This window comes from Miniopterus natalensis, chromosome 1, assembly GCF_054644295.1.
Source record: "Miniopterus natalensis isolate mMinNat1 chromosome 1, mMinNat1.hap1, whole genome shotgun sequence".
In the NCBI taxonomy this organism is placed as follows: Eukaryota; Metazoa; Chordata; class Mammalia; order Chiroptera; family Miniopteridae; genus Miniopterus; species Miniopterus natalensis.
This window is the reverse complement of record NC_142081.1, coordinates 198,903,314-198,929,419: the sequence shown is the minus strand read 5'-3', so window position 1 is coordinate 198,929,419 and position 26,106 is coordinate 198,903,314. Positions and strand designations below refer to the sequence as shown.

The 26,106-nt window shown below is 48.3% G+C and overlaps 1 protein-coding gene across 3 annotated transcripts in view; it reads right to left on the bottom strand.

Moving 5' to 3' along the window:
- Positions 1–23,893, bottom strand: part of KIAA0232 (KIAA0232 ortholog) — a 69,938-nt gene extending 46,045 nt beyond the window's left edge. For 2 of the 3 annotated variants that reach the window (XM_087828345.1, XM_087828349.1), the window contains exon 1: positions 23,812–23,893. The gene's annotated coding sequence lies outside the window, so the exon portion shown is untranslated. Of the gene's footprint in view, positions 1–16,926; positions 17,196–23,811 lie in introns of those variants that run through there. The other variant, XM_087828346.1, reaches the window with a different exon arrangement.
- Positions 23,894–26,106: the final 2,213 nt, after the last annotated feature.

Here is a 26,106-nt window from a genome sequence, read left to right as displayed (position 1 = left end):
TAATTTAGTAAGAAAGGGTTTGGGGGGCGGAATGGGATGAGGGTCATCTGAAGATGCTCGTGACCTTCCAAAATCTCACCCCTTATGTAACTGTTCTAAGAAATACAGTGCTACCTTCTTCCACTCTTCATAACAACACATACATCACTGAAAACCACCCCAATCATAGCTCCCAGTCGGGATCCGTTACTCAGGGAGCACAAGCATGTCTCCCATGAGCTGCGACACATACACGCCACAGCGCAGTTGCTCCAGTCCTCAAGCAGATGCGGGCCAGCTTAATTCAAGGATCGCAGTGTTTCCCTTCTCCTGTGCAATCTACTGAATATATACACTAGGTTTGCTGAAAACACGTAAGTTATTTCAAAAATGTAATCTCTCTTTGACATGGTACATACATATTATTTGTGGAATGTTTTCTCAATTTCCTCGTGTGACATCACAACTGATTCAAGAGCTCCAGGTGGCAAATGTCACTGATCGGGCTCAATGGCCCAAACGTAAATGTGGAGCTTGTGGATTAAAATCTGGGCCTCTGTTTATCCAACATAGTCACCTGCTGAGACGTTCTTTTAGCGTCAAGCACTTCTTTTTTTCTGCTCAAGTTTGGCACGTGCACTTTTATTAAGTTTTCTACACCACTTTTTAAAAGAGAAGGACCCACACGTAACTTCCCACACTAACAAGTCCATTAGTGCTTTGCTGTGAGCATAACCTTGTTTCTTCCTCTGTATAGAACTCAGGCGTCTTTATTACCTCAACATGAATAATAATGGTTTATATTCTTTTTTCATCTAACGCTATGTTACCCCAATGTTGTTCTGGGGTCTCACTCACTGTCTCCCATGGCAGCCACTGGTCACCTAGTGCTATCTAGTTAAGTAAAAAATCAGCTTCTCAGGCACACCGGCCACCGTTCAGGTGCGCAACAGCCACACAAACAGGTGGCTACTGTGCAAGCGCAGGACACTTCTCGTGGCAGGAGCTCGAGGGGAAGCGCTGCTCTGGCTCTCTCCAGCAAATGACTGCGCTGGGCTGAGCGGTGAGTCCCTAGCTCTTGGAGGGGTTCACATGCCCTCCCCATGTGCCTGTGACTGCTCCAGATGTTCTTCTTCACACCCCGGATGGGGGCATCACAGCTACTTTGTAACAACAATGTGCCCAAGAGGAAGATTGGAAAACATCTACCTTTATGTTTGATAGGTCTCAAATTTCAACAGGTCAGATGTGATTACAGAATGTGATCGCGGAAGGTCCAACAATGAAGCCAGATGGTACAGAACAGCAGGAACAGATGGAGCTTACTACCAAGCAAGAAGACCGAGAATAACTAGGACAGCCCCAGGACAAAATCTGGAAAGGCTATCTAGTCAAAATAGGGGAGGTTATGCTGCAGAAACCAACAACCCCCAGATCACAGCAGCTTCACACACAGGTCTGTGTCTCACACATGCTGCATGTCCATCCCAGGTTGGCAGGGATGCTCAGCATTCACTCAGTGCAACAATCAGGGAGACAAGATGACAGGATGGCCCCCGCCATGAACCCTGCCAACCCAGGACTCAGAGAAAGAGATCTGTGCCAAGGCATGTGCTGGAGCTTTGAAAGCTGCTCTCTGGAAGTGGATGGCTCACAGCCCATCATTCGGAGCAAGTCTCCTGGCCTCACCTCACTTCAGCAGGTGGACACCCGCACCCCTCACATGAACGGGGGAGATGAGGGAAGAGCAGAACAGTCAAAGCTCCAACGACCTCCGTGATGGGAAACTCTCAAGTTCAACACTGTTGGAACCAGCATTCCAGCAAACTTAGATGGACTATTTGAGGCACAGGTGAATTAAAACAGTGCAAAAGAAAAAAATAACCTGTACAAGAGAGACTAGAATACCATGCTCAGAAGGTTTCGGAAGGCACAACAGCTGAAACATTCAGACCTAAGTAGCGATGGAGCCCACACCTGCCCCACCTCCTCTCAGAAGCCTTCTCCAACTACCTAAGGCCACACTGCTCTGGCCCCGTCACCTCTGCCTTTCGATGACATCCATTCACACTGTCCTCCAACTGCCTCCTGCATGTAGGGTCCTCACAAATGAGGCTGAAAGCTCTTCAGGGCCAAACTGCGACATATTCCATGTACTAGTTAGCAGAATGCTTAGGCCTTGGCAGGTGATCAAACTGTGCCAAACTAAATACTTCCCAAATCTAAATTGGGGCAATAGATTCTGAAAAAGAGAGGTGAAATAAAACAATACTCGTAATACCAGCATGTGGAGGGGAGGGTGGAACTCAACTCCCCCCCCGGCCACGTACTGGAGGCTTTTGTGCACCAGCCACTGGGACCCGCGTGGCGGGAGTGATACACAGGTGGCGACCCTCGGGCTTTCTCCTGTGCTTGCATCCAGCATTAACAGCATTTGGTCTTCACCCTTAGGGAAGCAACTTATACTTCTTTCCCTCTACTGAAACCCACCTCCCCCTTTGCTCCAGCTGACTCCTCTGGATGTATGCCTGTCACTGTACGTTTTTAAATGGTCCCCGCTCACTCTTCACGTCACAGCACACCTGTTACAGTGCCTCGTATTCGAGGGTATGGCAGTACCTTCTCATAATTCCTCCATTTGGGTGTCCACAGGATTTTCACATAAAGAAACACCTTTGAAGGGGAAGCGCAGAAGACATAAAAGATAAACAGAAGAAGAGAAAGAGGGAAGTGGGTGTTTGAAATACTAAGTTTCTACTACTTTTCACCAAATCCTAAATAATATTTGCCTAAAAACCAGAGATGCACGCACATAACAAGATTGTGATACACATTCCTGGCCTGTTATTTTCTGATCTCGGCACATTAATCTGGAGCTAATGTACTGCTCACTCTCTTTGAAGGTATCCTGACTCAGAGCCAATCTATGGCCAGAAGAGAAAATCACAGAGAACCTACAACCTAAACTCTATCACAGAAGACAGGACCACGTGCTAAAAGCTGATCATGGACACCTGTAGCCTCGGCATTGGGAATGGATGACCAGACCTACAGCTCATCCCTGTCTAGAAGTGGACCAAGTCCTTGGAAATGAATAAGCCTTCTTTTTAAGATGTCACAAATAAAACTAGTGTGGGACATGAGTACCTTCTATACAAACAGAAAGAACTGCATAAAGATTAAGAAATTCCATTTTTACTCAGTTATCAGAAATCAACTGATTAGTATATATTCTCCAGTGACAATTAAAACAAACTCTTTTCATGAATGTGGAATTATTCTTACAGATAACACTACTACTTAATAACAGAAATTAGCGAATGTATTAAATTACCAGCACAGAACAGACCCGGTTAATCTCTATGTTTAAAACATAGAGCAACTATAGAGCAATAAAATCTACGTGAAAGCACTCCGTTCTACATAGAATCATAAGTTCTAAACACATTACCGTTCCAAAGTCCATGTCCCCCCGTGCTCTGATGCTTGGAAAAGTTTATTGATCGAGAAGAAGACAACTGCGAGGATGGGAGACCTAATCCTCAAATCTACTTTAGAAAGTAGAGAGTTAAGGCTTCTTTTGTGTCAGTGGAAGGGGAAATGGGAGGGGCAGGAGGTGACTGACAACTGAAGGCACCAGCAGGGTCAGAAGAAGATAGTTCTTTATCTGTTGACTCTAGTTGATGCGAGTCCAGTCACGAAGTTCCTGCAAATCTTTGATAAACAACACATACTTCCCTTAACCTCCTCAGGAGAGGTACTTTCTGGTAAGGGGCTGTGTCTGTAAAAGTTAAGCCTAAAACAGAATCCCTCTAATAATTATTATGTCTATATGCAAGACTGAGAGAAGCTATTAGCCTGAAGGCCACGGGAACAAAGCAGGCTTGAACAAGATGACGTCAGAGAGGTCAAGCATTTCACTCTGTTACAGACTTCCACTAACACAAAACAAATGAGCTCTAGATCAGTGTGTGACGAGACGAAACAAAAGGGAAGAGCTTCCTATCCAACCTGGACAGATTCTCCCCTACTGACCAAGCTGTTGCCAAGTTTGTACAGAACTGTTAGGATCAGCCACTAAATTCCTGTCATTTTAACTGGGCTGACTATTACTGAGAAGACCTGCTTATGTAAAGTAACATTGTTACAGTTCTAACTTTTACTTGACTGGGAGTTATTTGATGATTCATACTCATCTGTTATTATTTGTGGTTTGAAAATCTGGGCTGCTTTTCACAGATTACAATTTCTTTGCAGGTTATCATATTACAATAACCAATGAGGTGCCCAGCTGGTGTGGTCCAGAGGTTGAGTGTCAGACCCATGCACCAAGAAGTCTCTAATTCAATTCCCGGTCAGGCCAATGCCAGGGTTTTGCGCTTGATCCCCAAGAGAGGGCATGCACAAGGCAGCTAATCGATGTTTATGTTTCTCTCTCATCGATGTTTCTCCCTCTCTCTAAAAAAACCCAAAAACATATATTTAAAAAATTCATAAAACAAAAACATAACCAATGAGGTGCTTAGTTCATCTAGATCTATTAGATGTCAGAAATCTTTAGCAAGGCTACAAAAATGGCAGTTTTTTATGCCTGAATAAAAGTCCTTATAGATTTACAAAAATGCCTTTTTTCTCTAAAAGGGGCAAAGTTTGAGTCAGACAGCTGTGGATGAAAAGGAGCCACATACTTTTAAACCTGACAAGCTCAGGGGAGGCCTGTATGGCAGGTCTTACAAACCCAGAGACCAAAAGTAACCACACAGGATGGTCTGAATATAAAAATTCCTAACTAAAACGGGTCGTGGTAAGTAGTCTCATCCTAGGCCTGTAGCTTCTTTGACAAAGGTCAATCTTTAATTATGAAATTATCTACTGTCTTGTGCATCTAAGATAACGTTCCTTTGAAATGTCAGAGTATCTCTCCTAGAACCTCGAAGGCACAACCACTGCATCAGAGCCAGGACCACATTGTTACTTGCTGCCCACAGGCCCTCTCTAGCTCTGTAAATGTTAACTGTCCTGCACCCGCCAATGCAAAAGAAGTGTGTGTCTCTCCATTTTACTTTTTATCTAACCTCAGATATTTCCCCACTTTGCTTTCTCCCCCCCCTTAATCTACCACCCATGGGTTTGATGTAACCCCCCTTCCATCTCCTCCTTCTATTCAAATGGATAAAATAAGCTGCAAAACTGCCATTCTCCAGAGCATTTTTCAACCTGGGGAGATTTTGCTTCCTGGCAATTGTCAATTTGGCTCAAATAGGCTCTTATAAGACTGTTTTCTTAGGCTGGATGTTCTTTCCTTGACACAGTTTACAGGGTGAAAAATATGCATAAAGCCCTTTGGGTCAAAGGGGAGAGGGGATACATATAACTTACATCCTCTTGCAAAAGACAGCAAAATAGCTACCAAAAAAATCAAAAAATCAAAACAAAAGTTCTTTTTTATGAAAGTCTAAAAGCTTTTAGAAAGTTATTGGAAAAGTGATGAAACAAGTAAATTTTAGAAGTTTTAAAACTTCAGTTGGAAGAAACTGAAACTGATCTTCACTTTAAAAAGTGAAAATTTCAAAAACTCTGAGCAAGTTTATTTAGAAACAAAAAATTAAAACAAGATCAATTTTTAGAATTTTTGAATGGCAATACGCTCTAACATGGGGAAACCCACTTTGTCCAGCATGAAACACTTTATCAAATAAAAATACCAGTTCACTGTGCTTAAACTAAGCTGTTGCTTGTCAACATGTCTGTGCATAAGAACTCTACAGCTTTCAACTACTGATATCAAAAATGCAAAGTAATCTGTCTTCGGAGTCTCTGTGAGTGGGGGAAACAGTGGCTTAAAGTTCTGCAACTCACTGTAAGACAGGGGCTCAATTTTTGTTTAAGTTACTATAAAAAGCCATAAGCTAACTAACACATATTCCAGTTGTCCAAAATAAAATCAGGTAATAAGCAATACTTGGGTAATGTTTTATTTAATATCTGTCAATAAGAGACCTAATTCAATATAAAAAATTTAAGAGGATTATCTCACTCCTATTCTACTGGTTAGATATTTTAAAGTATCAGAATAAAATTCTCTATTTGATTTTGCAAAAATATGTACATTTGAGAACTCAGAATAGGTCCAAAGTACTTGTTTTCAGTTTTCAACCACTGGTTATGTTTCAAAGACTAAATCATACCTTGAGGTATAACTCTGAATTCTAGTTACAGCCCCTGGAAAGCTAGTTCAGTGAACAGTGTCAGCATTTAGAGGATAATCTGCTATAGTTTCCCCGGGGTACACTGTGGGTGATACAAATTTTTATTATTTTTGCTACAAAACTTCTTCCTGTTGCAAAAATTAGGGAAATACCAGAGCTGAAACAGAAGCAGATTTATTCCAGGACATCTTGAAACTCTTACTGTGGCCGTGAGTGCCGGGGGACCTCCAGGAGGGAAACGAGAGGCGGCCCTGCCCATCCTCATTTAATTAGGGACCCCTCTGTACTCTTCAGCACACACTTTAGGAAACGACCTTCTAGCCAGATGAATGAACATCTTCCCTAAGGCCCAGGTTACGAAGAAGACATAGGTCACCCAGGGTCCGTGTGTCCTGAAGGTCCCGGGTTGAAAAGTTAAACTAAAGACGTATTTCAAGAATGAGATCATTACGCACATTCTTCCTTCCTTCCTTTCCTTTGAAGAATCTGCATAAACTGTTCTACTCCAGGCAGGAAATCAATAAGTGCTCCCTTTTACTGGGGTCAGAAACTTCCAGATTCTCCCTCCCCCCGCAGGCCTCGGTCCAGTTATGCCTCTGGCAGCTCAGGCGGGCCCCCCTCCCCCACCGATGCGCAAGCTACACACAATGCGAGGAGGGGCTCACAGATGCTGAAATGACCCTGGGTTTGTTTCCACTTCACAAAACTACCAAGCTGCTCTTAGTGGATCAAAAGACAGACACATGGCTACAGGTGTGTTAATGGCGGAGCTGCCGTGAGGAGTGAAGCCCTGGCCAGTGGCCCCGCAGCGCAGGAAGGCAGCGTGGTGCTCGGGTGCGCTCCAGGGGCTGGCGGAGGGCCAGCTACGTGAGAAGCACCTGCATGGAACAAGCAATGCTGGGTGTCAGGCATAGTTGCCAAAAATTTAGAAATGCTACCTAATTTAAGTGCACTTTCAGGCACCCTGAATCTGGGAAACATGCTAGAAGCCCCCACTACACTTCAAGCCTAAGTGGAGTAGCATTAATATGACTATTTACCAATGGAGTTGTCCCTCAACCACTGAAATAGACACAGTCCTCAAAACCCAAAATATAACACTTTAAAGACAGATTAACAATGCAAAATTCTCAAAAATGTATTTAAGATACTCATCTGAGGTGACACATTTTGGGTTGCAATCTGTACACTAATTAAGACCCGTCTCAAAAACTAGACTGAAATGACTGTAGAGCCCTATACACATCAAAATCCTGCAATTTCACTGATACGTTCAACTCATAGATATGATTGCATTATAAAGGTAAATGTAAAGGAAGGAAAAAGACAGAAATATACACTGCGTGGCTCAGAGAAACTTATAAGCAAAAATGGAGAAAATAGTTATCTAAACATAAAAACCAACTTCCAAATGACTGTTAAACATAAAGTTGATTAGTCCTTTCTTATAGATTCTGGTCAAGTTTCTATCATGAAAAATATTTAATTTGGGAGTTAGTGATAAGTATTCTGCTCCCGTGAACATGAAGTTAGACAGCTCTGGAAAAAGAGTACCATCCCTTGAAACATTTAATAAATTAGTGTAATCTTATTCAAATGCATCTTCCAGGTGCTACCCAACTTACCAGTAACTGTAACTGCTGACATGACTTTTGCCTAGAGACGTTACAGACCCTAAACATTCATGTTTCAATGTCAAAGATCTGTGTAATTTATGCAAATGTCACTACATACAAATCAGATTTCCTCCCTGCCTCTCAGTCTAAGCCAGCTGGGCGTTGATCTGCACGAGAATTGCAACTATCTGCACTCGCATTTAACGGCTGTCCCTTCAACACCCTCACTCGTTCCTCCCCAGAGAGAACCTTACTCTCGTTACTCTCATCACCCTTGGCTCCCTTCATCGCCAGTCCCCTGCTCTAAACCTGGATCACCACTGTGTAATCTATGACATTCCAGTAAAATCCCCTTTGTGTCCTTTCGTCCCTGGAGCAGGGAGAGTTGAAGCATTTGGGATGGGTTCAACTTCCACAGCAGAGCCACCACCACCACGCCTCACGCAGACTAACTTCCTAGCAGGAAGGTGCTGGCAAAGAGGCAGGAGAGAAACTCAAAGAAAGGGCTAAGACGTAAGGGCACCTCCCCAGGCCCTGAGAGCTTTACTACAAGAGCAACTGGGGAAAGGGCTTAGGAGAGACAGTCGCTGTGACGGTTCACTTTATGTGTCAACTGGACAGGGCCACATGTGGCCACATATGTGGCTAGCGCGATGCCGGGTGAGTCTGGGAGGCGTTTCTGGGCGGGACTAACCTCTACGTCAGCAGGCTGCCGCACCCAGTCACTGAGCCTAGGTAAGAGTAAGAGGCTGAGCAAGGAAGAACCTACGTTTCACCAGGTCTGACAACACTTCCCTACCCTCAAGGTCAGAAGGATATTGTATTTTCTTCTAAAAGCATTCAATTTTTCTTGTCACATTTGTACTTTAAAAAGAGAAAAGTTCTCAGACTCTAAAGTCCATAGATCTTCTAAGGAACACGATAAAAGACAGACTCTTCCTCACTCAGCCTTTTATTTTACTCAGGCCTTCAACCTGTCACCTTTGTGGCAGACTGAATTATTGCTCCCAACTATCCCTTCCTTCCGGATACAGCTCTTCACACAGCGAGTCCCTGCTGTCGCCCTGGGATGGACTGGCAGCGCCTCTCTGGAGATGGAGAGTCTGCCCCACACTGCTCCCTGGGACTGATTTGGCCAATGGACTGCAGTGGACGTGACATACACTGAGCCCACAAAGAAGCTTTAAGAGTGACCATGTGATGCAGCCTGGCCTCTTCTCCTGGTATTGCAGGAACAGCATGTCCCCAATGGGCAGCCTCGTCAGCACGGGTCCCGGAATGAGAAGACACCTGGACCAGAGCCACAGCGCCCAATGTGCAGCTACCAAAATGTGATGTGAGCCAGGAAGAGCTATTTGGTGTTTAAGCCACCAAGATCTGGGGTTTTTGTCACCACAGTACAACCCTATAAAATCTAATAAAACATTTAAGTACTTAATCCATCTACAAGTTATCTGATCTAGAATCAGTAAAATGGGACTGTGAAGAAAGCACCCAATTTCATTTTTTTCTAGATGGAAAACCCACTGCCCCAGCATCAGTTAGAGCTCTCCCTCCACTCCATCTGTTACTTCACTTCTCTCTGTACCCAAGTGCCACATGCCACAGGTCTGTCCGGGCTCTGTGTGCTGGATGTGTTCAGCCCACACCAGCACCTGTCTTAGTGACAGTCCCTGACACGAAGTCTTGGGATTCAGGAGTGTCTTCCCTCTTCTTGGCGCTTTGTTCTTTCTTGTAATTTTAGAATCAGCCATCACATTCTATGAGAAACCCTGTAGGATCCTGACTGGAAATGTGTTAAACACACAATTTGAAAACTGGCTGCTTTACAGTATCGAACCTTCCTGTTTATGAACAACGGGTTTAATTTTTGACACACAGGCCTTGGCTGTTAGATTTACTCCTAGATACAAGATTACAGATTCTCTTAGGATTGGAGTAACAACAGTGGTGTTTCTTGCACTCCGGTCCTTAGGACTGTTAACGCTGTTCTTGGGTGGCACCGGCCTGCCCTCAGCAGTGGTGCAGAGAAGTGGATCAGTGGGGCATTTGTCTTACACCAGAGTGTCTGGGAAATGTTTCCACACTTCCTCATGCAGGCTGGTGTTCTCTGTAGACATTCCTTAATGGTAAGAACATTCCCTCCACCTGAAGTTTGCTGTAATCACAGGTAGAGCACAGTCACCTGCATCCAGAGCCAGTGATTAAGAGCCTCTCTCCTTTGCAGTAGGTGTGGTTCCCCAGCAGCAGCAGGGCGACTTCAGCTCAGAGTCGTCCTCACTGGCTGAGTGGTCTGCATGCACTTCATTTCATCTAACAACCCCACGAGGTATATACTGTTATTATTCCCTTTTCAGATGAACTAAAACTTAGAATAGAAAATTAATTCCCCCAAACAGCAAGAAAGAGGAAGGGCTGGGATTTAAAAGCAGGCTGAGCTGCTTCTAGTCAAGATCTTCACTCTCAGACCATCTGAGGACAACTCACAGCGACCCAGAGGGGACACTTAGCAGCAACGCCTGCAGCTAGCTCTGGCTCTGTGAGAACTGCATGCTGCTCTGAGGTAGTCCAATCTAACCTCGGGTTTCTTAAGAAACCCTTCAAATCACCAGAGGAGGAAAAGTTCAACAGAGAAATAGAGGGAGACTAAATGAACCAAGAATTTTTAATTCAAATAGGTTCCAAATTTTTGAGAATGAGCTATTGCTCCAAAGGCCTTAATGCTGCTGACAAGGAATTGAAAAGACGCAGATAGATTGCTAAAGAGAACCCAGAAAGGCTCAACCGTACACTAAGAAAACGGCAGTTAGCACAGATGACACGTGAAGTAACATAAACTTAAGGAAACCAGCACGTTTACTCTGGGAAAGCAACGCTTGATGTGCACACGCGCACACACACACACACACACGCTCTCTGTACACAGCGGGGGAAGAGGTGGCTGGGGAGTAGCAGAAAAAGGAGGGCAGACTTAACCCTGTGCTTTTCCAGAAGGCCAGACAATAAATCAAACCAAACCAATAAGAACAACTGTTGAGCCCGGCTGGCATGGCTCAGGGCTCGAGCAACTCCCTAGGATCCAGGAGGCAGAAGTTCAGTTCCCAGTCAGGGCACATGTCTGGGCTACGGGATCCATCCCAGCAGGGGGCCTGCAGGAGGCAGCCGATCAGTGACTCTCATCATTGATGTTTCTCTCTCTCTCTCTCTCCCTTCCCCTCTCTGAAATCAATAAAGATATATTTTTTAAAAACACCAAAAAAAACCTGTTTAAGAAAAACACTGTCCAGCTGTGGCAGACACTGTGCGGGACCAGCCAGGTCCTGCTGGAGGGTGCACCACCGGCTGCTGGGGGTGTAGCAGACCCTCGGGGACAGCCTCCCCTCAGAGCTGCCCCATCAACATCTCACCGTTCCCAGGCAGGAGTGCTCCCCATCCGACAGCTGACTGATCAGTGTCCAGATCTGGTCATCTGGTCCATCCTGGGGCTAGTCTAGCTTCACAGCTCCCCCTGTGGTGGGCCTGCAAGGCAACCCAACCCCTCCCTCCCTTCTATGGGTGTGGACCCAGGAGAACTATTAGTCAGTGTCCTGCATGCTAAGGTGTCTGCAACTGCTTTCCTGAAGACCCGCCTCCCAAAGAAACAAAGAATCTATAAAGGACCTGACTGTCCCGGCAGAGTCCCTTCCCCTTATAGTAACTACAGGTCAGAAACAACCACTAATTTGTGTTTACTACACGCAAGACACGGTGGGGGAAAAAAGTCGCTTAACCTGGAGCAGTGGTGGCACAGTGTCTAGTAAAGTTAAAGCAGAGAGAGCATGTTTCAGGACATGCATGAGTGATTCTCCTCGAAGGCCACGTCACTTCTGCTCAGCAGAGAAACCAGAACACACCGTCCTGCTCTACGGACTGTGTGCTCTACGTTTGCGAACATGGATGTGCCAACCAGAGTCCCGGGCACTCAGTCACTTTCAATTAATAGCCCCTTTCATTCTCTTACAGCCATCGTTCACTTTCAACCTACCTCTGCTCCACCCGAATCCGATGACTGATGTGCTTACAAGAAGAGAGGCATGTGGACAGAGACCCACAGAGGAGAAGGCCCCACGAAGACAGAGGCAGAGCCCAGAGTGTGTGCCCACAAACCAAGGAACGCCAAAGATGACTGCTAAACAAAGAAGCCAGGAAAGAGGCACAGAACAGGCCCTTCCCCAGCATCCCCAGAAGCAACCAACCCTGGGGACACCTGGATCTCAGACCTCTGGCCTCCAGCCTGGGTGAGGACTCTGCTCTGAGCCGGGTCTGCACCGTTCCAGCAGCCCCAGGGCACAGTGCAGGCCCCTGCAGCACCTCCCACCCTGCATCCACAGGAACCCCCTCACTCCCCTGGGACGTTTATCTTGATAAAAAGCATAGATCAGCGATTTCCAACCAGTGAGCTGCGAGAACTTTTAAAACATGAAATACCTGACTACTTAGGGCCCCTGACCTCACTTCCCTTAGACTGTCAAATAAAAACCGACAAAGGCCAACATGACCACCACAGCTGGCTGGTGGGAATGAATCAAAGTTACACCTATTTTTTTGTCGGATAGGCAAAATATTTTTTTGGCACGTTGCGGAATTTTAGTAATGAGTTTACGTGGCCAACAGATGAAAAGGCTGACAATCGCTGGTACAGAGGGATGTGACAGTGAGGAGAAAGAATGCGGCTGGCGCCCTGACTGGGTGGCCGAATTGGCTGGAGCGCCATCCTGTGCACCAAAAGGTTGTGGGTTCAATCCCAGGTCAGGGCAAGTACTGGAGACAACCCATCAATCTCTCTCTCTCTCTCTCTCAAAATCAATAAAAACATATCCTCGGTGAGGGTTAAAAAAAGCAGCATGCCAACTTCACACTCAGAGGCACCTAACCTGCTGTTCCAACACTTCTCAAAGTAGAAGAACCCAGTACTGTACCTGAGCGAGGTTAGAGCGGCACCGGTGAAGCGTGAAGGAACTGCCCAGACACCCACCTCCCCACCCCTGCCTTCAGTATCTAGACTCTCCAGATCTCCCATCCATCCATCCGTCCGTCCGTCCATCACATACCTGAGAGCCCACTCTGGACCAAACACTGCTTTCACAGCATGAAAAAACACTGAGCTGAGCCAAACCTCCTCAGTTTATGGATTAAGAAGCTCAAACACGTATTCAAGGTCCCACAGCCAGTCAAGCCCAGGGCCACTGTGGGTGTAGCTCCAAAAATGTGCCTTTCCCACCCTCCCACCTAACTCGCAGCCTAGCCAGTGTACCATTTTGAAGGATCAACGCAAAGCCTTTTGCCTTTGCATTCAGCATGTCCTTCTGAGTCAGTTTCTGGTTTGGCCATTACTGCTCCCTGTCCCGACACGCCTGGAGGCATTCTGAGAAGCTGAGAGACCTGAGCCCCAGGCCCGAGAGACAGCAAGACCAGCTGACCCGCAGACTGCAGGGTGCTACCTGATCCCTTTCAGGGTAATCTTTGCCCGCCTGGCAAGGCCCGCGCAAGTTCGTTTCCATGACAGAGCCTATCGCAGGGTGAGGAAAACTGTCATAAACACTGTTCCTAAATGTCCAACGTGTTTTCCAACATGGGAGGGTGAAATGCAGGGAAGTATAAAGTCTAAGGAGAAACACATTCCCCTGACACTCTACGGAGACAGCTACCAGCACAGGAAAAAGCAGCCCAGGAGTGGCCCCTGGAAGGTCCTCAGACCTACGGTCAGTGAAGGGCCCACACCTGCTCCTCAGCTCTGGGTCCCTGGGCAATGATGAGACAGAAGGTAGGCTGGGGGTGCGAATCACACTGACCCATACATACACCAGAAAACCACACTAAGTTTAGCTAATACACGGTGCCACAGAGCCCTCCCCTCATGATAGCTAAGTTCGCTCAAGGGGCCTAACTGAACATTAAAGGGTACCCTCCAAGCTTAGCATCAGAAACAGGAAGGTAGGTATTCTTAGGGTGATTTCATCAAGTGAAGCAGCAAGCTGAAAGGAAACCCCCGAGACCAAGGCGCTGAAAGTGGCTGACCAGCACTTGCGCCTGGCATCAGGTCTGCTAAGTGTGTGTCTCTCCTCCTGCCACACATGTTAATTCTACAGAGTGGCTCATGCAGCTGACGGTGAACAGGCCTCACTCTGTCCTGATGGGACTCATTTCAAAAAAAACAGTAAAGGGAGAGATCCCCATCCCACAGACCATCCCCAAGACTCATTCACGTCTCAAGGGCTGATCCCACCTACTACAGAGCAGTCAGCCCCACGCTCCGACACGTTTCTTTTACCCAAATTCTAGGGAAGCTTCAGGAAAGCTAACTTGCCCACTGACCACAACTACTATCACTCTTCTGCCCTGGTGCCCACCTTCCCCTGCTCCCCGCTGGCTTCCTCCATCAGTGCCATCCAACAGCAAAATCTGAGCCAGACCTATGTAATTTAAATTTTTCTGGTACCCACAGTAAAAAACAAAACCAAGTGAAATTAATTTTATATGTTTTACTTAACTCAATATATCCAAAATATTATCTCTCTAAATATAGTCCAGGTGAAAGATTACCGACGCTATTTTACATTCTTTTTCCCATACTAAGTCTTTGAGATCTGGTGTGTATTTGAACTGTGACAGCTCAAATACAAACATCCTCATCTCAAGTGCTCAAAAGCCACATATGGCTCACGGCCATCTTACTGAACAGCACAGTCCTAACCGAGCTCCAGTCCCATGATTTCAAATACTACCCATGTCGCGAGTACTTCAAACTTTATCTCTACTCTGCTTCTCTCTCATGAACCCCAGAATTCTAGCGCCATCAAGCTACTAGACAGTCAGGTATCTAACTGGCATCTCAACTTATAACGTGTCTTTACATAAAACACAAACTCTGAATTCTCAACACCACCATCCTTGCCATTACCTTCCCAAGGTCAGCCGAGGGCAACACCATGGTTCCACTGCTCAAGCCAAAGGCTTTGGCACCATACTGTCTCCGCCTCCTCTCACATGCCATATCCAACCCATCGGCAAATCCTAGTTCTACTTTCACAACGCACCCAGAATCGGGGTCCCCGCTTGTTCTGACCTCCCCCTGAAATGCCGCTGTGCTCCTGAGCTGTCCTCACGTCTCTCTCCCTATTTCCTTCAGGTCTCCGCTCAAGTGTCACCTGACTAGAGCCCTGCCCGTCCACCCTGTATAACACAACACTGCCACTCCTGCTCTATTTTTCCTCTCAGCGTGAATCTTCACTTGACATGCACAGCCACTGCTTACTCATATTGTCAGCCTTGCCCCAGCCTTCCCAGGACAGAACAGTGCTGCATGGGGTGGCTGTGGGTGCCCCACTCAGGTGGCCCTTCAAGAGAGCCTGCCATGGGGAGCCAAGCTGACAGCCTCTGGCTGCTGCACATTCAGCATCAGCACAGAAAGGACATCAGGCCAAAAGTCTCCCAGGCTGCCCGCAGCAATGCTGATCAGAGATGGTCACTAGACCCAGGCCTCTCTGCCCGAGGCAGACGCCCTATCGGCTTGGCCAAAACGTCCTCAGAACTGCCCCGGCCTGAGGCCGCTGCCACCCAGTCCTTGTCTCCTCTCTCCTTTCACAGCCACTTCCTATGCACTCCTGCCCTTCCTTCCCTCTGTCCCTTCCCAGGTAATTCCCCCAGTAAATCTCCTGCACGTATGATCATCTTGGCATCTGCGCCATGGACAAAGCAGGCGCTCAACAAGTACTATGTGAACGAATGGACCTCTAGGAAGAGGGCAGAGGAAAGAACATGCCCCTTATGTTGCAAGGACAGAAGCTTGGGTGCCTGCTCGAGACCTCTGAGCCACAGTTTTACTGCTTATAAAATGAAGATCACATCACCTCTCTCAAGGGCTGTCAAGAGGGTAAACTGACAGGTTACCTGCGGCCCCACCACATGGCCTGACACAGGAGCTGTTCTAACGGGGGGAGCTCCTCCTGCTGCTCCCCATGTCTGCAGCCAGGTCTAAGAACCCTTTGCCTTTCCTTCTCCCATGACTTCTGATCATTTTTAATGAAATAAAGCAAAATAATCCTATATGCCCACTAGTGAATCCCTTGTTCAATTACGAATAAACTTCATTTTCATTTCTAATGATGGGATTTGAGTTTATTTACTAGATTTTAAAAAGTGAAGTCTCATCACAGTTGGGTATCGTTAAGACTCTGAAACTTAAGCTGTTTCCCTAAAGCTTCAAGAGAGTAACCTTTAAAAAAAACTCAAAACCAAAGCAATATAAAACCTAAAACTGCAGTCCAGTACCAACTTTTTTTTTTTTTTTAAATATATCTTTACTGATTTCAGAGAGAGGAAGGGAGAGGGAGAGAGAGAAACATCAACGATGAGAGAGTCACTGATGGGCTGCCTCCTACAGGCCCCCAACTGGGGATGGAGCCTGCGACCCAGGCATGTGCCCCGACCGGGAATCAAACCCCATCTACTAGATCCTAGGTCGATGCTCAATAGCCGAGCCACGCCGGCCGGGCAAGTACCAACTTCTTAAAGCTAAGGCCCCTTTAAAAAATGCTTTAAGTTTATGGCATTCTAGATTATTACGGAGTTTTTCGAGAAGATATACACTGACGTTATGTGGATTTCACTTTAGCAATTTTTACAAAAACCTCAAGCATGACCTGTGTGCCTTAGTGGGACTCACAGGCAGCAAATTCACAGGACACGTATGTGAACGCTCATGGCAGCACTGTTACAGTCGCAGCAACACAGACGCCCCTCCCACCAGCCAGTGGAAAAGCTCCGGCACGTTCGTGCAATGGAATACTCAGGTCATAAACAAAGCAGTGAAGTGGACTGTACATGAAGTAGATCTGTGTGTCTGATAAGGAAAGCACCCCAAGACTAAGTGTAGTGTTTGTTTAAACACAGAACACTCTAATACTACTCCACTTTTTACAAGTATAGGCATAATTTTTTTTCTATGACATCCAAGAAACAGTGGTTTTCAAGATGAGTACAGGATGTGAAGGGGGGTAAAGGTTTACTTTTCATCCTATACTTTACTTCCCTTTTAGATTTTTTTTTGAACATATACTTTAAAAGAAAAAAAATAGGCTCACCTGGCGGGACTGGCTCAGTTGGCCGAGCATCATCCTGTGCACCCAAAGGCAGCCAGTTCCGTCCCCAGTCAGGGCGTGCGGGCAGCAACCAATCCATGTCTCTCTCACATCGCTGTTTCCCTCTCTCCTCTCCCTAAGCACGTCCTTGGGTGAAGATTAAAAAAATAACATAAAGCCCTGGTCAGTACTGCGCAGTGGTTAAGAGTGTTGGCCCCCACACAGAAGGCTCTCGGGTTCAATTCCTGGTCAGGGGCACGTAGCTGGGTTATAGGTTCCATCCCCAGCCCAGGCGCGGTGCATGTGGGAGGCAGCCAGTGGATGTGTCTCTCTCACATTGGTGTTTTTTCCTCTCCCCCCACCCTCCCTTCCACTCTAAAAATAAATGGAAAAAATATCCTGAGATGAAGATTACAATAAATCAATCAATCAATCATGAGTCCATCATCTTCAGGCTTTTAAATAAATAAATATATGGGCTTTATAACAATTACTTATATTCAAAACAATGCTTTGGTAAGTAATACAAATATACTTTAACAGTTTTAAATTAAGCTTTACATTTTATAAAAACAAAAAACTCCTTGGCTAGTAATAGCAAAAAAATTCTTCAAAATACTATCAGTAGCCAATTAACCAAAGAAAGCAGCAGCGAGGAACCACCACCACCATCAAAAACAAAGGATAAAATACGTGTCGATACAATTTCAACTTCCTCTCAATTAAAAAATCGTCAGGGAAGATGGTGACAAGGAGCAAAGTGTTCATCAGACAACTAAGGAAAGGCTGGTAACTGAAAAGAAAGCAAAGAGCTTGAATAAATCCCCAAGCAGGGCAGACAATTTTGAAATAGCTCTGTACTGGCTACTAAGATTCCAAAGGTACTCTGGAAAATGAGCTAGAAACAAACCCCTGGCTGAGGGAAAGTAAATCCCTCCCCATGCTCCACCTCTCCCATTATTGAGGCAACAACCATTAACCCCCCAAAACAATTTTGAAAAGGCACTGAGGCATATTTCTTTACACTTATTTATCTCCATGTATTTTTTCTCCATAGGGATAGACTTGTTTCAATTCCATATGTCCTGAGCGGCCAATCCCCTGCACCAAACACCATAAATTAAATACTCCAGGCACACAGTGCCCAGGCTCACTCAGGTCAGGAAAGAATCCCACATGCGCGCACAAGCAGCGCCTGCATCCACAGAGCTCTCATTCCTTCATCACTCTAGCTAGACACACACACACACAGCACAAAACATTCTCAAGCATGTCTGCAATGATTAATTTTTTTAATTGCTAACACAGATGCTAGTTCATTCACTGAGATAATCCTTTAGTCCTATCATCCCCCATTCTTTGGGGCAAGTCTTTTTTTTTTAATATATCTTCATTGATTTCAGAGAGAGGAAGGGAGAGAGAGAGAGAGAGAGAGATAGAAACATCAATGATGAAAGAGTCATTGATTAGCTGCCTCCTGCACGCTCCCTGCTGGGGATCAAGCCCACAACCCAGGCATGTGCCCTGACTGGGAATCGAACTGCGATCTCCTGGATCTTAGGCTGACACTCAACCACTGAGCCAGGCGTGGCTAGGCTGGGGCAAGTCTTAACAGTTTATTAGGAATATATAGTTTTCCAATTATTTTTTTTCAGCTCATAATCATAGTCAATGTACATTAAATAGCAATTAGTATATATTCTTGTGTTGCTGCAAGTAGGAATTCCATATTATTTTAGAACCAACAGAGAGCACTTTTTAAAGTTTCTGGATACAACCTGTTAATAAGTGATGCATATAAGCTGAAAAATAACAACTAATGAATTAAAAGTTTCCAAATTATAGCTGGTTTCCTCACCTAGTTTCTCCCACTCCAGTCAGGGGTAGACTGCGGACCAGAGAGAGTCAGAGGGATGCAGAGAAAGCCTAGTTCAGGGAAAAAGCCTTGGAGATGACGTCAAAACAGACTTTCCATTTCCAGTCATTACAAGTACAAAATACAGAGACTCTATTGCTTAATGAATTATTTCAAGATGTAAGATTAAAATGGAAACATTTGTTTTACTGAAAAGTAATATACAGTGTAAAATATGATAATTTCCATTTTCCACATGAGCCACATGCAAAAGAAACTGCCTCGCCTACAGTCAGGTTTGTCATCTTCAGAACTGTGGACCATCACGAATCTACTTGTGGAAAAACTCTCTCCAACCACTCACTTTTCTTCTTTTTCCCAAACTAGTTAAACAGAGGTGCAGCTGGAGAGACCAATTTTTTTTTTTACACACACGTGCCAGAAATAAACCCGTGAACACTGTTACAGCAAACCAGCAAAAGGTGTATAACCAATCAACTTACCCAACCACCCGTGTTCCTACACCTGCTCCAACCAACAGCTAAAAGCCGCCATCATCTTCACTGAGCACTTACATGTGCTGGGCCCTGTTCGAGTGTCAGGGGGATGGATTCGAGAAGCTCTCACAGAAAGCTCCAACCTACTCTCCCTCTGCTGAAGTCAGAGACTGTAGGATAAATGAGTGAATGCAAACATTCCATGGTAAGTACTATGTGAAAGGCTACACTGCACATTAGCGAGAATCAGCAAAGGGTAAGATTTTCCTCTTTTCCCTCAGTTTATAACCCAGGAAAGACCTCCATGTAAAGACTTAATAAAAAAGTCAAAGGAGCGTGGCTGGGCGTGGCTCAGCAGTTGGGCATTGACTGAGGATCCAGGAGACCGTGGTTCAATTCCCGGTGAGGGCACATGCCGGGGTTGCAGGTTTGATCCCCAGCAGGGGGCATGCAGGAGGCAGCCGATGGATCAATGACTCTCTCATCATTGATGTTTCTCCCTCTCTCTCTTCCCCCTCTCCCTTCCTCTCTCTGAAATCAATAAAGGTATATTTTTTTAAAAGAAGTCAAAGGAAACACTAGGTAGAGGCCCCAGCTGAGCACTGCGTGGCAGAAGGAGTCCATCCTGAAAGCCAGGGGGCACTCTTTCACTGAAGCAAGGGTATTTAAGCCAAACCTTCAGCATTAAGGATCCTGACAGGCAGGAAAAGGCAGCAAGGACATTCCAGAGAAAAGGAGCTGGACATACCACCATGAAAGCAGCCAGAGGCCCAGTGTTGAAATGCAAGGTGAGGAGATGCAGTCAGGCATCAAGCTCAGGGCTGGAGTGAGGCCAGGCGGCACAAGGTCTTAGAATGATTTCCTAACCCTTCAACATTAATTCTCAACTAGGACCAGGCGGCAGTGCCTCCAAGGTGAAATCTTTGTAGGAGTGCACCGACCAGCAGAACTAGGTCCTCTCCCTCAGGTGTGATGGGATGGGGCATGCTGAGAACCTCTGGTACACCTAGGGGAAGGTAGGCTCTGGTCTGATTCACGTATTCAGTCATCCTGGTGAAAGAACAGGAGGAAGGGAGGCCAGTCAGCAGGCCTACAGTAACAATCCAGCGAGGGCTGACAAGAGCCCGCAGAGGGCAGGGCAGAGCTACCCTGGGTAAAGGCTGATGGAAAAGACAGGTGGAGGCAGACGGGTTAAAAATCTGGTCGAGAAAGGGAAGACTCAAAGTTCCCAGCCTGGGCAATGAGAAGGACGAATGTGCTGTGAACCAGGGCACGCAGGACACAAAATATGGCCACTTTAACTGACGCTACAAAGCAAAAATAGCACAGACAAGACTGTTCTCATTTCACAGAATAAAGGAACTGAAGTCCAAGAGAGAGGCAACCGACTGCCCACAGTGACCCAGGGCAAGAGCTGCGCCAAGACACAAACTGAGTCTCTCAAATACAGGTCGAGTGTTCTTTAAATAGTCCCGCAAGTGCAGGTTACTTCTTCATGAGTGTAATTAATCTTTTTTTTAAAAAAAGCATTTTAATAAATAAATAAATAAAAAAGAAAAACATGAAATCTTCTGGGAGTACAATTACACTTCAAAGGTAAGGCATCTTTCAAACTTGGGCCCCCGTCCCCCTCCCTAGAGACAGGTGCAGCGACTTCAGGCAGCAGCATAGGCTCAGGATCCTCAGAGTTTAGACAGATGGGAGGTGGTGGTTTGTACTTTGTATAAAGATCCCACTTGGTATCATGTGAGAGGCCAAAAATAACTGAAAAGAAATATTCTAAGTATTAACACAGTATAACTGCATTTCGAATGTTGTGGCTGGTGCTGTGATGTTGGTTATTAACATACTTCATAATAATACACTACATAAGGTGGATTACGGACTTCAGCAAACATCTGAACACTTCCATGTTTAAACCTGAGCAAGGTGCTGGGGGTAAACAACAACATGGTCTCCACAGCCAGAGTTTAACACACACAACACAACAAGATACAAGCAATAATGAAAGTGTAAACAAAGGACTGTGGCTACAGAAATGAGTAATTCATTTTTACAGGATTTCCAAAGGGCTCCAGAGGGGACATAAAATCAGATGTGGGCTCCTAAGGACTGGAGGGGATGGGAGAGAGACAGGCATTCCAATCAGAGCAAAGGCGATAAGCAAAGAAGGGAAGACCAGCCTGGCAGCTCCGAGAACCAAGAGTCATCCAAAGCAGGACAGGTGAAGCTCAGAGACGACTGGGACAGGCCATGAGGGGCCTTGGATGGGATGCTGGTGGGTCCAGCCTGGGTTCCATGCTCTGGTCAGCAGGCAGTCTTAGAAGCCTTCTGAGCCAGAGACTGGCAAGATCTGATCTGTGTCTCAGAAAGATGACTCTGGCAGCCAGCTAGAAGAGGTGGAGGCGCCTGAAGACGAAGCTTTAAGCCAAGAAAGGAACCGGAAGCTTTGACACACAGGCACTAATCTGATATTTTGAAAGGGGCTGAGTGTTGGTGGAATTATTTCCCATCTCCCCCACTTAATCGACCGGACCATCCTGAGACAGGTATCATCATTAGTCCCATTTTACGGAGGAGAAAACTGGCTCAGAGGCCATTAACTGTTCCAAGAGAAGTGCTGCTGAAAGAGAGAAAATCCAAGCTCAGTACTTTTTCTACCCTGGGCAAGAAGATTTTTAAACCCTATTGCTTTTGAAAATAGCTACTGTAAAAGAAAAGTGATCTATAATATAAGGCCATCAGAGAAGTGCTAAAAATCCATGTAATTTTCCTAAATGTTTGCAATGTGTGTAACAAGTAAGCTAATTACCCTTAAAAGTTACAGATCTGCTTTCTGTTAACAGAGTTAAAGACCTGCACTTTAAAAACAAACAAACACGTGCGCCACTCGCTATGAATTAAATACTTAAGAGTAGCATCCTGCCCTCCAACTCAGTGTGCCAGGAGCCAAACCGGCATTTCACTCCTGAAACAGGCTTAAGGAGAAACCCAGAGACAGGTGCCCAGACGGAAGCAGCGAACTACTTTCTGCAATTTTAAAAATTCGTTATTTAGCAGGTACAGCAATCGAATCTAGAATACAGGGCGGGGCAAAAGGAGGTTTTACACAGTCCTTTGCGTGGAAAATAACACAAAGATTGATAAATAACAACAAGAATAAACCGTGTTCCACGAGGGCGCAGCCGTCCCCTCCCTCGCGGCGCGGGGCGCGGGGCTCACCTGCCCGGACGCGCGCAAAGGCGCCGAGGCAGAAACAGCGGAAAGACCCTGAGGCCCCCTGAAGACCCGGTCGGTCCAAAACCCCGGATGGCAGAATGCCCGACCTTCCGGATGCAGAGCGGCGGGTGTCCCCCCTTTAAACGCCAAGTCCGTGCAAAGGTCCAGTGGCTGCGGCGCGGCCTTAGATTACCCCGCAGGAATCTGGCGCACGGACGGCGCCTACGAGCCAAACTGCTTCCCCACCCGCACCCCACCCCCACGCCTCGCCCACCTCCTACCGCCGTCCCGCGGTTTGCCCTGTTTTAACCAAGCAAAGTCCCAAAAAGGCCCTTCTCGAGAGCGTGAAAGAAGTACCCACGCAGGCCATCAGCGGCGGGAAGCGCATCCCCGCCCGCGCCGTCTCCCCTGCTTTCTGCCCGGGGGAGCGCCCACAGCTCGCCGACAGAGGACGGAGGCTGGGAGGCGGCGGAAGGGCCTCGGAGCCGGGCTCGCCCACCTGGGGGTCGGCTACGCGGCGCGCGCGCGGGCCCCGTCCCCCCGCGCGCCCCCGGCTGCACGCGAGATCCTGGGGCGGGACGCAGTCCTTCCCACGCACCGCGCCGCATCTCCCGGGCGGAGAGGCGCGGCGAGCTCCGGGAGGCGGCGGCGGCGGGCGCCGGGGCCGCGGGGCCGGCGGGCTCGGGGCCTCTGGCACCGCGACGCCCGGGGAGTGACTTTGTGGGCCTGTCATTCCCGGAGGCGGCCGTAACCTTCGCCGAACCTTGCGCCGCGCCCGCCCCGCCCCCGCCCGGCCCCGCCCCCCGCGCGCCGCGCCACAGGCCCGCGCGCCCGTCAGTCAGCGCCGGCCCCGCCCCGCCCGGCCCCTCCCCCGCCGGCGGTTTCCCGGCCCGGGCCCCAGAGGACAATGCTGGAGGGGAGGGGGCAGCGCCGCGAGCGCCCACCCGCCGGCCGCTCCGGGACCCCGCCGCCTCCCGCCCGAGGCTCCGCGCCGCGGCCCCCGCCCGGCGCCCGCCTCGCCTTCCCCCAGACAGCCGCTCCCGGCGCCGCGACACCGGCCCATTGTGCGGACTCATCGTCCGCCCCGAGCCCGCCCGGAGCGCGGCCGCGAGCAGGGCCCGGGGCGGGGACGCCCGAGCCCGCAGCCCCCCGCACGCCGGGGCCGGGCCGGGGTTCCCACGGAGCCCGAGGCTGCCGGGGCGGCCCAGCCTCCCTCAGGCCGGTCCCGAGCTCCCCGGCGGTGGCCGCCCGCGGGTCCACGCCCGCCCGGCTGAGGGGCCGCCGCCCCCCGCGCGCCCGCCCCGGCCTCCCCGGTACCTGCCGAGCGGGGCGGCGCTGGCGGCGGCGCTGCTCCGGCTCGTCCGGCTCCGAGCGGCTGCCGAGCGCCGGGCGGCCCTGGCCTGCGCCTTACGTAAAGCGGCGGCGGCTCCGGCGCCACTCGCGGAGGGCGGGAGGCGGCGCCGCGGCCGCTCCGCTCCGTTACCCGGCAACTGGCCTCAGCGCCCCGCCGCCCGGGCGCGCTCATATCCTTCCGCCCAGGCGCCGGGATTACATCAGCGCCGGCGGCCCCGCCCCGCCGCGCCCGGCCCCGCCCCCGGCCCCACCCCCGCGGGTCTGCGGGAGCCGGAGGGCGGCGGAGCGCGCGCGGGAGAGCCCGAGCCCCGCAGCCTCGCGGGCGTGCGGGGCGAGGTCGGGGGGGTCGGGAGCCCCGTCAGTGTGCGAGGCGTGGAAAAGGAGGTGCCCCCCCCCCCCACGAAGGGGCGCGTGGGGCTGCGCTTTGCAAAAGCCGCTCACCGCCGCGCCCCGCGCAGCCCCGCCTCCCCCGGCGCGGGCTCCACCTGTCCGCGCCCCCTCCGCGCCGCGTCCCGGGATGGCTCGAGTGGGCGGCTTCAAATAAAGACTTTAATTCAAAAAAGAAAAACCCAGAAGACAAGCGAAAGAAATGCAACGCGGCTCTTTTTATTAAGTAGGCAAAAATAAATTCTGGAAGACTCGGAAGTGCGAACCAAAAATGTGCGCTAACCTTTTAATCAGCCTCTTCTCACCCACCCACCTTCCCTAATTGTGATTCCTAGGCCTGTCCCCGAAAAGGAAATCGTTAGGTATAATAGGAACCACGGAGGAAGGAGCCCGAAGATTACCTGCTTACAAAGAGGAAAGGGGTTCAGAGGGGGAGCGACCTGTCTGGGGTCTATTATTCGCTGATTGATTTATTGAGCACCCACTGGGTGCCATGCACGGAGCTTTTCTATTCAGAACTTGTGAGTAAAGTTCCCGCACCAGCTCCTGGGAGAAACAGACCTATGAGCTGGGAAGGGACGCGCTGGACACTACCTGCTGGGTGCTGGAGGGACTGACCACTGACAGCTATCGTTTACACACTACCTGCAAAGTGTTTTTCTGCAAACATTGCTTTTGTTCAGAAGAATCCTGGGGCCAGGCTTTAGTATCCCCATCTCACAGGTGAGGAAGCTGAGGCTCAAAGAAAGTGACTTCACCAGAGCCTTGCTGGTGGTGAGAGGCAAGATCATCCGACTCCCCTAAGCTACCCTGTCTCTTGCAGGAGGCAGGATTTGAACCCAGGCTCCTGGCTCTGAGGTGTAGGGTCTTTTCCTTTACACAGCTCTCTCCAGGCTTGCTCACACTTATTCTTTGAGCATTCATCTCATCTTGAATCACGGTGCATTCGTCCAATCAGTATCTTCTGAGCCCCTGGTTTGTGCCTGGTTGGATGCCAGGCAGGAGCGGCCCCAGCCTTTTCGAGATCAAACTCTGAAGAGGGAGGAAGGGGATAAAAGGGTGTGGGAAATCTGGGGTGACCTGGGAGCAAAGGAGGGGCAGTGAATGGAACTTCAGAGGCTAGTTTCCAGGCACCCCAGACCTGGGATTCAGACTAGTAAAGTGTCCCCACAAAGAAAAATATAGGGGATTCGCAGCTGTCAACTTTTAACTTTGCCACATTGGTACCATTGTTGTCATCAACACTCATCATTTTGTGAAAGAACTTATTAACAGGAAAAAAAAAAAAGTAACAATATATCTCAGATAGTCTCAGAAAAAAGGAAACAGTTGGCAACTTTATAGCTACACACAGATTAGAGAATGAAACTGTCTTGGTTACTTTGTTTCCTTAGCCCCCTGTCCTTCAGATTGGTTGCTTTGATAAAAGTCTTGGAAGGTTGGCTAACCTCAGCCTCAGGGCCTTTGCACTTACCAATTCCTGTTCATGGAGCCCTTTCTCCCTAGATCTTTGCAGAGTTGGCTCCTTTTTGTTCGAGACTCAGCTACAATGTCACCTGCTCAGAGATACCTTCCCTGATCCCCAAATTAGACCCCCAGTCATAAGGCCACCACCCCGTTTTGTTTTAATTCACAGCTCTTTTCCATATTTGGAATTATCTTGGTTGTATGTTAAGGTACAACTGATAAGATCTTCAGGGAATGCAGAGGAGGCCAGAGGACACTGACATTAAAGCACAATTGTGGAAGCAGAATAGTCCACGTCAGGCCACTGTGTATGTCCACGAACATTCCTTGCTCTAGGCTCAGGACCACCTCCCACAGCTCTTGAACCCCTGCAGGAGGGTGAGGCAGTGCGGGGGGACATGTCAG